This window comes from Homalodisca vitripennis, chromosome 3 (assembly GCF_021130785.1).
Source record: "Homalodisca vitripennis isolate AUS2020 chromosome 3, UT_GWSS_2.1, whole genome shotgun sequence".
NCBI lineage: Eukaryota > Metazoa > Arthropoda > Insecta > Hemiptera > Cicadellidae > Homalodisca > Homalodisca vitripennis.
In genome coordinates, this window is record NC_060209.1 from 203870569 (window position 1) to 203884822 (window position 14254).

Here is a 14254-nt window from a genome sequence, read left to right on the forward strand (position 1 = left end):
AACTTTGCAGTGAGTTGTAACGACGTCTGTAGATTCAAACAGTCATACAAACTTTTATCGCTTCATTAAATGTCATAACTGTCAGATGTAAGCGCACGATACGGAACACATATATATCCACCGTACGTGATCAGTGAGTGCCGTACATGTCACAACTTTGCAGTGAGTTGTAACGACGTCTGTAGATTCAAACAGTCATACAAACTTTTATCGCTTCATTAAATGTCATAACTGTCAGATGTAAGCGCACGATACGGAACACATATATATCCACCGTACGTGATCAGTGAGTGCCGTACATGTCACAACTTTGCAGTGAGTTGTAACGACGTCTGTAGATTCAAACAGTCATACAAACTTTTATCGCTTCATTAAATGTCATAACTGTCAGATGTAAGCGCACGATACGGAACACATATATATCCACCGTACGTGATCAGTGAGTGCCGTACATGTCACAACTTTGCAGTGAGTTGTAACGACGTCTGTAGATTCAAACAGTCATACAAACTTTTATCGCTTCATTAAATGTCATAACTGTCAGATGTAAGCGCACGATACGGAACACATATATATCCACCGTACGTGATCAGTGAGTGCCGTACATGTCACAACTTTGCTGCGAGTTGTAACGACGTCTGTAGATTCAAACAGTCACACAAACTTTTATCGCTTCATTAAATTTCTTAAATTGTCAGTGGTCTCAAACCAGCACGGGACCCAATCATACAAACAACAATCAGAAACACAAAGCCCTCAAACATTGCTCTTCTAAACTCTTTTCTTTCGAGAGAGAGTTGGAACTGCCTAAATTTTAGAGATCCCGTTGAATTACAATTCAAAAACTTTGAAGACACTTTTATTTTCCATCTGAACGTGAGCTGTCCCCTAAAAACAATCCATCAAAAGGCTACAATACAAAAATGTGAATGGATTACAAGAGGCATTTTGGTTTCAAGGGTGAAATTACGATTTTACTCTGAAATCAACAAGCACTCGAGTGACGAGGCGTTCAAAATTTTTTTTACAAATTACAAGCGGATTTATAAAAAGGTGATCAGAGCTGCAAAAGCATATGACGTCACCAAAAAATTGCTCACGTCAAACAATTTTTCAAAAACGGCATGGGCTATCATTAAAAATAAAAGTCCACCAACTGAAAGACAAATTGAGCTTCAGATTGGAAACGATCAAGTCAGCGATGCAGCCAAAGTCGCGGACGCTTTCAATAATTTTTTTGCCTCGGTTGGTGCTGACCAAGGATTCAGTCCAAAGCAGCATCAGCCACATTCCACTTTGGTACGGAGCCCAGCAGCTTCTATGGCTCTGGCTCCTACTACAGAAGAGGAAATTGCCAGAGTGATGAGAGATCTTCCTTCAAAAAAATCAAACGATTTAAATCATGTTTCAATGTGGCTTCTTAAGCAATGTGCACAGCACCTGTTCAGGCCGCTTGAACATTTGATAAATCTCTCTCTCCGCTCAGGAATATTTCCATCCTCTCTGAAAAAAGCCAAAATCACCCCGATATTCAAAAAAGGTGACCCCAAATTAGTTCAAAATTATCGTCCCATCTCAATTTTACCAGTTTTCAGTAAAGTTTTTGAAAAGATCTTCCTCAGTCGACTCTTGAATTTTTTGGAAAAACACAACTTACTATCATCAAACCAGTTCGGTTTCCGAAGTGGGAAGTCGACAATAGACGCAGTCGTTGGGCTGGTCGAGATGATAGTAGAAGGAATTGAAAGTCATAGAGACACACTTAGTGTGTTTCTTGACTTATCTAAAGCATTTGACTGCGTTGATCACAACACCCTAATTCACAGACTGGAGTATTACGGGATACGAGGAGTGCCACTCTTGTGGCTTGAATCGTATCTCAGTAATAGAACACAATTCGTAAAAATTTCTAACGTACGGTCGGAGGGGGGTGAGCTGGGTTGTGGTGTTCCTCAGGGCTCCATTCTCAGTCCGCTACTCTTCCTATTGTATGTCAACGATGCTGGCTCATCTTTGCACCAAGGACGAATAGTCCAGTATGCCGATGACACGACTCTCTGTTTCAAAGAAAAATCAAACACACAACTTGAAATGACAACATTCACTGAGCTCAACAACTTAATTCAACATTTCAATGAGCTCAATCTTAAAACAAACCCGTCAAAATCGGTGTTTGTTCAATTTCGTTTGCGGCCGACCGTCTCTGATCAAAGTCCTATAGTGATGTTGGAGGAGACTGAGATCGAAGAAGTCTACTCGACTAAATTCCTTGGAATACACCTTGATCGAGGGTTGACATGGGATAGTCATGTAGACAACGTTTGTTCAAAATTGTCCTCAGGCATTTATGTTTTGAGGCAGCTATCCAAATACTGCCCAACTCAGGTACTGATGACGGCGTACTATGGATTGATATACCCCCACCTGTCATACGGAGTGGTCTTGTGGGGAGGCTGTGCAAATACACATTTCTCTAGAGTGTTTACACTCCAAAAAAAAGCCGTTCGAACAATTGCAAAACTACAATGGAGAGAGTCGTGCAGACCAGCATTCAGAAAACTGAAACTGTTGACATTACCCTGCCTCTACATTCTAGAGACGTCTATGTTTTTCAAGTCAAAATGCAATCTCATCAGAGGTAGTGATATACACTCATATGAGACTAGAGGCAGGGACAACTACCGAACTGGGAGACACAGGACGGTAGTACATGAGCGCTTGCCTTCTCAGGCAGGAGCTCAGTTTGTCAACAAACTGCCAAATTTCATAAAAAGTGCCGCAATGCCTAAGGCATTTAAAACTCGTCTGAAAAGTGCATTGCTTTCAGAAGCTTTTTACAATACAGACGAGTTCATGGCACATGTTTGGGTGACCACATAATTAGCTGACTGACGCTGGTGCTAGAGTGGGAAATTCGAATAAATGAGCAGTAGGATGGATGTAATAAATTGTATGTACGAAAGTAACCTAGATGTAATGTATGAATCCAAAATTTTAGCTTATTTTCTTCTTTGACAATTGCTATAACATGTACATGTTCTAAAGCAATAAAATTATTATTATTATTATTATTAACTGCCACATGTAAGCGCACGATACGGAACACATATATATCCACCGTACGTGATCAGTGAGTGCCGTACATGTCACAACTTTGCAGTGAGTTGTAACGACGTCTGTAGATTCAAACAGTCATACAAATTTAATCGCTTCATTAAATTTCATAACTGTCACATGTAAGCGCACGATACGGAACACATATATATCCACCGTACGTGATCAGTGAGTGCCGTACATGTCACAACTTTGCAGTGAGTTGTAACGACGTCTGTAGATTCAAACAGTCATACAAACTTTTATCGCTTCATTAAATGTCATAACTGTCAGATGTAAGCGCACGATACGGAACACATATATATCCACCGTACGTGATCAGTGAGTGCCGTACATGTCACAACTTTGCAGTGAGTTGTAACGACGTCTGTAGATTCAAACAGTCATACAAATTTTATCGCTTCATTAAATTTCATAACTGTCACATGTAAGCGCACGATACGGAACACATATATATCCACCGTACGTGATCAGTGAGTGCCGTACATGTCACAACTTTGCAGTGAGTAGTAACGACGTCTGTAGATTCAAACAGTCATACAAACTTTTATCGCTTCATTAAATGTCATAACTGTCAGATGTAAGCGCACGATACGGAACACATATATCCACCGTACGTGATCAGTGAGTGCCGTACATGTCACAACTTTGCAGTGAGTTGTAACGACGTCTGTAGATTCAAACAGTCACACAAACTTTTATCGCTTCATTAAATGTCATAACTGTCAGATGTAAGCGCACGATACGGAACACATATATATCCACCGTACGTGATCAGTGAGTGCCGTACATGTCACAACTTTGCAGTGAGTTGTAACGACGTCTGTAGATTCAAACAGTCATACAAACTTTTATCGCTTCATTAAATGTCATAACTGTCACATGTAAGCGCACGATACGGAACACATATATATCCACCGTACGTGATCAGTGAGTGCCGTACATGTCACAACTTTGCAGTGAGTTGTAACGACGTCTGTAGATTCAAACAGTCACACAAACTTTTATCGCTTCATTAAATGTCATAACTGTCACATGTAAGCGCACGATACGGAACACATATATATCCACCGTACGTGATCAGTGAGTGCCGTACATGTCACAACTTTGCAGTGAGTTGTAACGACGTCTGTAGATTCAAACAGTCATACAAACTTTTATCGCTTCATTAAATGTCATAACTGTCAGATGTAAGCGCACGATACGGAACACATATATATCCACCGTACGTGATCAGTGAGTGCCGTACATGTCACAACTTTGCAGTGAGTTGTAACGACGTCTGTAGATTCAAACAGTCACACAAACTTTTATCGCTTCATTAAATGTCATAACTGTCACATGTAAGCGCACGATACGGAACACATATATATCCACCGTACGTGATCAGTGAGTGCCGTACATGTCACAACTTTGCAGTGAGTTGTAACGACGTCTGTAGATTCAAACAGTCATACAAACTTTTATCGCTTCATTAAATGTCATAACTGTCACATGTAAGCGCACGATACGGAACACATATATATCCACCGTACGTGATCAGTGAGTGCCGTACATGTCACAACTTTGCAGTGAGTTGTAACGACGTCTGTAGATTCAAACAGTCACACAAACTTTTATCGCTTCATTAAATGTCATAACTGTCACATGTAAGCGCACGATACGGAACACATATATATCCACCGTACGTGATCAGTGAGTGCCGTACATGTCACAACTTTGCAGTGAGTTGTAACGACGTCTGTAGATTCAAACAGTCACACAAACTTTTATCGCTTCATTAAATGTCATAACTGTCAGATGTAAGCGCACGATACGGAACACATATATATCCACCGTACGTGATCAGTGAGTGCCGTACATGTCACAACTTTGCAGTGAGTTGTAACGACGTCTGTAGATTCAAACAGTCACACAAACTTTTATCGCTTCATTAAATGTCATAACTGTCAGATGTAAGCGCACGATACGGAACACATATATATCCACCGTACGTGATCAGTGAGTGCCGTACATGTCACAACTTTGCAGTGAGTTGTAACGACGTCTGTAGATTAAAACAGTCACACAAACTTTTATCGCTTCATTAAATGTCATAACTGTCAGATGTAAGCGCACGATACGGAACACATATATATCCACCGTACGTGATCAGTGAGTGCCGTACATGTCACAACTTTGCAGTGAGTTGTAACGACGTCTGTAGATTCAAACAGTCACACAAACTTTTATCGCTTCATTAAATGTCATAACTGTCACATGTAAGCGCACGATACGGAACACATATATATCCACCGTACGTGATCAGTGAGTGCCGTACATGTCACAACTTTGCAGTGAGTTGTAACGACGTCTGTAGATTCAAACAGTCATACAAACTTTTATCGCTTCATTAAATGTCATAACTGTTACATGTAAGCGCACGATACGGAACACATATATATCCACCGTACGTGATCAGTGAGTGCCGTACATGTCACAACTTTGCAGTGAGTTGTAACGACGTCTGTAGATTCAAACAGTCATACAAACTTTTATCGCTTCATTAAATGTCATAACTGTTAGATGTAAGCGCACGATACGGAACACATATATATCCACCGTACGTGATCAGTGAGTGCCGTACATGTCACAACTTTGCAGCGAGTTGTAACGACGTCTGTAGATTCAAACAGTCACACAAACTTTTATCGCTTCATTAAATTTCTTAACTGCCACATGTAAGCGCACGATACGGAACACACACACACACACACACACACACACACACACACACACACACACACACACACACACACATATATCCACCGTACGTTATAATAATGATAATCTCTGTATAAAAAAGTAAAAGTAAAGAATGTCTTATTTTACCAGGCGAAGTTAGGGCTAAGAAGCCCTCTCTAACACTTAACCTGGGGACCAACGGCTTAAAGGTGACTTCCGAACCACCATCAATGGCCGGGCAGGCGGCCTGTTTGCAAGGACAGGATCGCTCAGCGGTCACCTATTCAAGCAGAGGCCACGCTCGACGTTGCTTGAACTAGTTATCTTGCGATAACCGCCGTACCCGCTACACTGCGCCATTGGCATTCTTGCATTCTTTTAACAATTTTTACATCGTATCGCAATCGTCAATAGTTTAAGTCAATTTACACGATTTCATCTACACATTCACACAACCTCATACTCGCAATTCATACAATCATTCAGATCACAATCGCATTGACCTCTGATCCAGCAATCTCACATATCCCAGCGCCTCGACATGAATTCATCAACAGAGTAGAAAGCCTTGGACTCCAAAAGGAGTTTGGCAATAACACAACAAACTAGTATGGCCATAGTGTCCCTGTGAACAAGTAAGAACTCATTGTGTTGTCGAGAGACGTTATAAACGTCTTCCCCATTGACTGGCGGTTAGCCCCCTGTCTCAGTACTTGGTGATGCTGATAACACAACTAAGTAGTATAGCCATAGTGTCCCTGTGAACAAGTAAGAACTCATTGTGTTGCCTTGAGACGTTATAAACGTCTTCCCCATTGACTGGCGGTTAGCCCCCTGTCTCAGTACTTGGTGATGCTGATAACACAACTAAGTAGTACGGCCATAGTGTCCCTGTGAACAAGTAAGAACTCATTGTTTTGCCTTGAGACGTTATAAACGTCTTCCCCATTGACTGGCGGTTAGCCCCCTGTCTCAGTACTTGGTGATGCTGATAACACAACTAAGTAGTATGGCCATAGTGTCCCTGTGAACAAGTAAGAACTCATTGTGTTGCCTTGAGACGTTATAAACGTCTTCCCCATTGACTGGCGGTTAGCCCCCTGTCTCAGTACTTGGTGATGCTGATAACACAACTAAGTAGTATGGCCATAGTGTCCCTGTGAACAAGTAAGAACTCATTGTGTTACCGAGAGACGTTATAAAAGTCTTCCCCATTGACTGGCGGTTAGCCCCCTGTCTCAGTACTTGGTGATGCTGATAACACAACTAAGTAGTATGGCCATAGTGTCCCTGTGAACAAGTAAGAACTCATTGTGTTGCCTTGAGACGTTATAAACGTCTTCCCCATTGACTGGCGGTTAGCCCCCTGTCTCAGTACTTGGTGATGCTGATAACACAACTAAGTAGTATGGCCATAGTGTCCCTGTGAACAAGTAAGAACTCATTGTGTTACCGAGAGACGTTATAAACGTCTTCCCCATTGACTGGCGGTTAGCCCCCTGTCTCAGTACTTGGTGATGCTGATAACACACAACTAAGTAGTATGGCCATAGTGTCCCTGTGAACAAGTAAGAACTCATTGTGTTACCGAGAGACGTTTATAAAAGTCTTCCCCATTGACTGGCGGTTAGCCCCCTGTCTCAGTACTTGGTGATGCTGATAACACAACTAAGTAGTATGGCCATAGTGTCCCTGTGAACAAGTAAGAACTCATTGTGTTACCGAGAGACGTTATAAACGTCTTCCCCATTGACTGGCGGTTAGCCCCCTGTCTCAGTACTTGGTGATGCTGATAACACAACTAAGTAGTATGGCCATAGTGTCCCTGTGAACAAGTAAGAACTCATTGTGTTACCGAGAGACGTTATAAAAGTCTTCCCCATTGACTGGCGGTTAGCCCCCTGTCTCAGTACTTGGTGATGCTGATAACACAACTAAGTAGTATGGCCATAGTGTCCCTGTGAACAAGTAAGAACTCATTGTGTTACCGAGAGACGTTATAAAAGTCTTCCCCATTGACTGGCGGTTAGCCCCCTGTCTCAGTACTTGGTGATGCTGATAACACAACTAAGTAGTATGGCCATAGTGTCCCTGTGAACAAGTAAGAACTCATTGTGTTACCGAGAGACGTTATAAACGTCTTCCCCATTGACTGGCGGTTAGCCCCCTGTCTCAGTACTTGGTGATGCTGATAACACAACTAAGTAGTATGGCCATAGTGTCCCTGTGAACAAGTAAGAACTCATTGTGTTACCGAGAGACGTTATAAACGTCTTCCCCATTGACTGGCGGTTAGCCCCCTGTCTCAGTACTTGGTGATGCTGATAACACAACTAAGTAGTATGGCCATAGTGTCCCTGTGAACAAGTAAGAACTCATTGTGTTACCGAGAGACGTTATAAAAGTCTTCCCCATTGACTGGCGGTTAGCCCCCTGTCTCAGTACTTGGTGATGCTGATAACACAACTAAGTAGTATGGCCATAGTGTCCCTGTGAACAAGTAAGAACTCATTGTGTTACCGAGAGACGTTATAAAAGTCTTCCCCATTGACTGGCGGTTAGCCCCCTGTCTCAGTACTTGGTGATGCTGATAACACAACTAAGTAGTATGGCCATAGTGTCCCTGTGAACAAGTAAGAACTCATTGTGTTACCGAGAGACGTTATAAACGTCTTCCCCATTGACTGGCGGTTAGCCCCCTGTCTCAGTACTTGGTGATGCTGATAACACAACTAAGTAGTATGGCCATAGTGTCCCTGTGAACAAGTAAGAACTCATTGTGTTACCGAGAGACGTTATAAAAGTCTTCCCCATTGACTGGCGGTTAGCCCCCTGTCTCAGTACTTGGTGATGCTGATAACACAACTAAGTAGTATGGCCATAGTGTCCCTGTGAACAAGTAAGAACTCATTGTGTTACCGAGAGACGTTATAAAAGTCTTCCCCATTGACTGGCGGTTAGCCCCCTGTCTCAGTACTTGGTGATGCTGATAACACAACTAAGTAGTATGGCCATAGTGTCCCTGTGAACAAGTAAGAACTCATTGTGTTACCGAGAGACGTTATAAAAGTCTTCCCCATTGACTGGCGGTTAGCCCCCTGTCTCAGTACTTGGTGATGCTGATAACACAACTAAGTAGTATGGCCATAGTGTCCCTGTGAACAAGTAAGAACTCATTGTGTTACCGAGAGACGTTATAAACGTCTTCCCCATTGACTGGCGGTTAGCCCCCTGTCTCAGTACTTGGTGATGCTGATAACACAACTAAGTAGTATGGCCATAGTGTCCCTGTGAACAAGTAAGAACTCATTGTGTTACCGAGAGACGTTATAAACGTCTTCCCCATTGACTGGCGGTTAGCCCCCTGTCTCAGTACTTGGTGATGCTGATAACACAACTAAGTAGTATGGCCATAGTGTCCCTGTGAACAAGTAAGAACTCATTGTGTTACCGAGAGACGTTATAAACGTCTTCCCCATTGACTGGCGGTTAGCCCCCTGTCTCAGTACTTGGTGATGCTGATAACACAACTAAGTAGTATGGCCATAGTGTCCCTGTGAACAAGTAAGAACTCATTGTGTTACCTTGAGACGTTATAAAAGTCTTCCCCATTGACTGGCGGTTAGCCCCCTGTCTCAGTACTTGGTGATGCTGATAACACAACTAAGTAGTATGGCCATAGTGTCCCTGTGAACAAGTAAGAACTCATTGTGTTACCGAGAGACGTTATAAAAGTCTTCCCCATTGACTGGCGGTTAGCCCCCTGTCTCAGTACTTGGTGATGCTGATAACACAACTAAGTAGTATGGCCATAGTGTCCCTGTGAACAAGTAAGAACTCATTGTGTTGCCTTGAGACGTTATAAACGTCTTCCCCATTGACTGGCGGTTAGCCCCCTGTCTCAGTACTTGGTGATGCTGATAACACAACTAAGTAGTATGGCCATAGTGTCCCTGTGAACAAGTAAGAACTCATTGTGTTACCGAGAGACGTTATAAAAGTCTTCCCCATTGACTGGCGGTTAGCCCCCTGTCTCAGTACTTGGTGATGCTGATAACACAACTAAGTAGTATGGCCATAGTGTCCCTGTGAACAAGTAAGAACTCATTGTGTTACCGAGAGACGTTATAAAAGTCTTCCCCATTGACTGGCGGTTAGCCCCCTGTCTCAGTACTTGGTGATGCTGATAACACAACTAAGTAGTATGGCCATAGTGTCCCTGTGAACAAGTAAGAACTCATTGTGTTGCCTTGAGACGTTATAAACGTCTTCCCCATTGACTGGCGGTTAGCCCCCTGTCTCAGTACTTGGTGATGCTGATAACACAACTAAGTAGTATGGCCATAGTGTCCCTGTGAACAAGTAAGAACTCATTGTGTTGCCTTGAGACGTTATAAACGTCTTCCCCATTGACTGGCGGTTAGCCCCCTGTCTCAGTACTTGGTGATGCTGATAACACAACTAAGTAGTATGGCCATAGTGTCCCTGTGAACAAGTAAGAACTCATTGTGTTGCCTTGAGACGTTATAAACGTCTTCCCCATTGACTGGCGGTTAGCCCCCTGTCTCAGTACTTGGTGATGCTGATAACACAACTAAGTAGTATGGCCATAGTGTCCCTGTGAACAAGTAAGAACTCATTGTGTTGCCTTGAGACGTTATAAACGTCTTCCCCATTGACTGGCGGTTAGCCCCCTGTCTCAGTACTTGGTGATGCTGATAACACAACTAAGTAGTATGGCCATAGTGTCCCTGTGAACAAGTAAGAACTCATTGTGTTGCCTTGAGACGTTATAAACGTCTTCCCCATTGACTGGCGGTTAGCCCCCTGTCTCATTACTTGGTGATGCTGATAACACAACTAAGTAGTATGGCCATAGTGTCCCTGTGAACAAGTAAGAACTCATTGTGTTGCCTTGAGACGTTATAAACGTCTTCCCCATTGACTGGCGGTTAGCCCCCTGTCTCAGTACTTGGTGATGCTGATAACACAACTAAGTAGTATGGCCATAGTGTCCCTGTGAACAAGTAAGAACTCATTGTGTTACCGAGAGACGTTATAAACGTCTTCCCCATTGACTGGCGGTTAGCCCCCTGTCTCAGTACTTGGTGATGCTGATAACACAACTAAGTAGTATGGCCATAGTGTCCCAGTGAATAAGTAAGAACTCATTGTGTTGCCGAGAGACGTTTTAAACTTGTGCTGAAACTTGGGGCCGCTGTTATTAGCGCCTTGAGCAATAACATCTTGTCTAATTATATTAAAAGTTTCTACCAAAACTTTTTTTGTACATGAGTCATCATCGTTGTATTGTGTTTCGAAAGAAATTAACTTCATTTAGTCAATCATATAAAACATGTCTTCGTTTCGGTTTTTTGTAGTCTATGTCTATAATTTTATAGGTTCTACTATAAAAACAAGTGGCCAGGTAAGGGACTTTGAAAATATTTCTTAATTATTCTATCAACATATCTGGGGAGATATTTTAAGCCTGTTTCACGTTAGTTTCTTTTGTTTGCGTCGTTAGATTCCTTCAAGAGTAAATCAACTAAGTTGTGTACAAGCCCTAATTTTGTTTAGTAGATGTTACGTTATTTTATAGTTATTCTGTTTCATACATTTTTATTTTTGTCTAGTTTTCATCCATTCTTGTCAGTGTTATTTAATTATAGTTTAAGTGCCATTTATTGTTATTTTTCGTTTATATTAAAAAATAATTGTTACCGCTGGAAGATAAAAAAAAAACATAATACAAGTGAAGATGTTAATATTTTCACAAATCACTTAAAGTCACTTCAATTTGTCGCATTAATTTTGTTCTTTTCATACAAAACATTTCACAGGATTGGTAAATAAAGGTTAATGCTCCTATTTGGGCGTTAAAAAGTAACATATATGTTGTAGGAATGTTTTACCTTATTCGATAGTCAAAGGAAGTCTTGTGTACTAATTTAATAAATAAATAAATAAGGTCTTCATTTAGCAAGCGTCCATCAGTACAAAAATTGTTTTTCATGAAAACTCTTGTCAGACATATAGAATACATGGAGAACAATAACGTAAACCATAAAATAAACGTAAAACACTAAACTAAAAAAAATATGCATGGGTCAGGCAAACACCACCTTCAACACTCCCCTTAAATTTCTTACAGCTATAACTTTTTAAAGTGGTTGGCAAAGCATTGTATTTCTTTGATCCAAAGTAACTAAAACCCTTTTTCCCCGTTTCCAGCTTTGTCTTTGGTAGGTGCAATAGGCTGTTCTGACGGGTACTACGCACATTAATTTCTTGCCTGAATACCAGCTTATTCCCTGAGGTATTCAGGTTTTCCCGTCTGAAAGAATTTTTGTGGACCAGATTGACGGTTTGCAAGTCGGAGACATCCATGATAGACAACACCTTAGCATTTAATCTGTACTCGCTGATGTGGTCGAATTTTTTCAGATTGTAAACGAATCTCAGTGCTCTGTTCTGCAGACGAGTAAGTATCATCAAGTTTTCCTGAGTCCCAGACAACAAGCAAAAGCTGGAAGAGCATAATGTATAGCAGGAAATATTGTTGACCGAACAATTTCCAGCTTGGAAGATTCTGGCAAAATTGTGCTTAATCTGTAAAGGGCCTTTAATCTCATTGTCACTGTTTTACATATATAGCTTTGACATGATTGGAAAAATCGAGTTGGGGGTCAATAGTAACACCAAGAATCTTTAGACTATTACTTGCCATCAAAAGCTTACCGTCCACAAATATACACCGTTCAGCGCAGCTATTCACAGACTGACTACTCGAAGATAACCGGTCTACAAAGCATCACAGAACATTTATTAGAATTCAATAGCAAACCATGATCGTCCTGACCATTTCTTTACACTCACTAAATCAGTATTGACATGACGGACAGCCTCAGCCGTTTCAGAGGTTTAAAAGAAATCAATAGCTGTGAATCATCCGCGTAGGAATGCAAAGAACAGTGACTTAAGTGATCTTTCAAATCTGCTGTGTATATAAGAAAGAGAATCGTCCTAAGCAACTGCCTTGAGGAACACCGACGAACCTAGGAAGTGCTGTCGATAACTTCCCCGTTTACCTTTGTACGTTGCGTACGCCCAGACAAATAAGATGAAAACCATCTAACTGAGATATCATCAAACTGGTAAAATCTTAGCTTTGCTAGCAACAAATCAAAATTCACCGAGTCAAAGGCTTGGCAGAAGTCAAGGGAAGTAATCACACTCTCTAGGCCCTTATCTTTAGCTGAAATAATTTCATCAATGACATTGAGAAGTGCTGAGCAAGTGCTAAAACCCTGCCTAAATCCTGACTGTGTTTCAGGAAGTAATCCTTCAGATTCTAAATATAAGACTAGTTGTTCTGCCACAACTTTTTCCAGTATTTTGGAGATAACAGGAAGGATTGAGATAGGTCGAAAGTCCTGAAACTAAGGTAGGAATTGAGATTCTTTGGCAGAGGAACCACCACGCTCTGCTTCCAACTAGAAGGGAAGTTGCCAGTTTTCAATGATACATTGAGACCAGGTGAGAAACTGCTCCAATGCAAAAGGGACTCAGGCCTCTAACCATTTTTATGGATATTCCATCCACACCAAATGCAGTCGGATACAGGAGAAAAAGTGAAAGTAGAATCTATCCCTGCACATTTGTTACTGTTAAAGAATTTCAGTTTTTCTGTGCTCACTGTCCCCGTTATAACCCATAGTTGAGAAGTAATGATGTAAATCTTCTAGTTCAACAGAATGGTCCTTTTCTTCAACTGACCTCATCAAACCACCATCTCTTAAAGTAGCCCAGAAAGTTTTAGAGTTTTTTGTATTCAAAGTATCAGTAAAATACTTCCTTTTCGCTGATCGTATGGCCACATTGAGTGCGTTACGAGCCCTGCAGTATGCATTCCTAGAAACCTGTGTTTTCAGAGACAAATAAGTATGTTTACAATTATTCTTCTTTTTTGTAAGGTATGCTATGTTTGAATCTCTCCAAGGAGCTTTCTTTCTTGTTATTCTTTTTCTCACCAAGGTGCACATTCATCAAACACTTGGTCTATTTTTTGTTGTTAACACATTAGCGATATCATCCACGTTTCGATGAGTCATTATGTTATCCCAGTGTATATTGGAAGCAACATCAATAAACGTATCACTGTCAAAATCTCTAAAATTCCTATATGTAATAAACTTTTCTTTGGATTTGGATTTTTTGCAAGGCACGTCACAGTAAGTCAACCTCCGTCTACCATTGTGAGTAAAAATTTTGGAGGTATCAACCATTCCTACGTCAAGGTAATGGGTCTTGTCTACAATTATCAAATCAATAAGAGAAAATGAACTTTCTGTGACACGTGTGGGCTCCTTAATAATCTGAGAAAGGCCCATTGATTGAAAAATTCTTTCGAGAT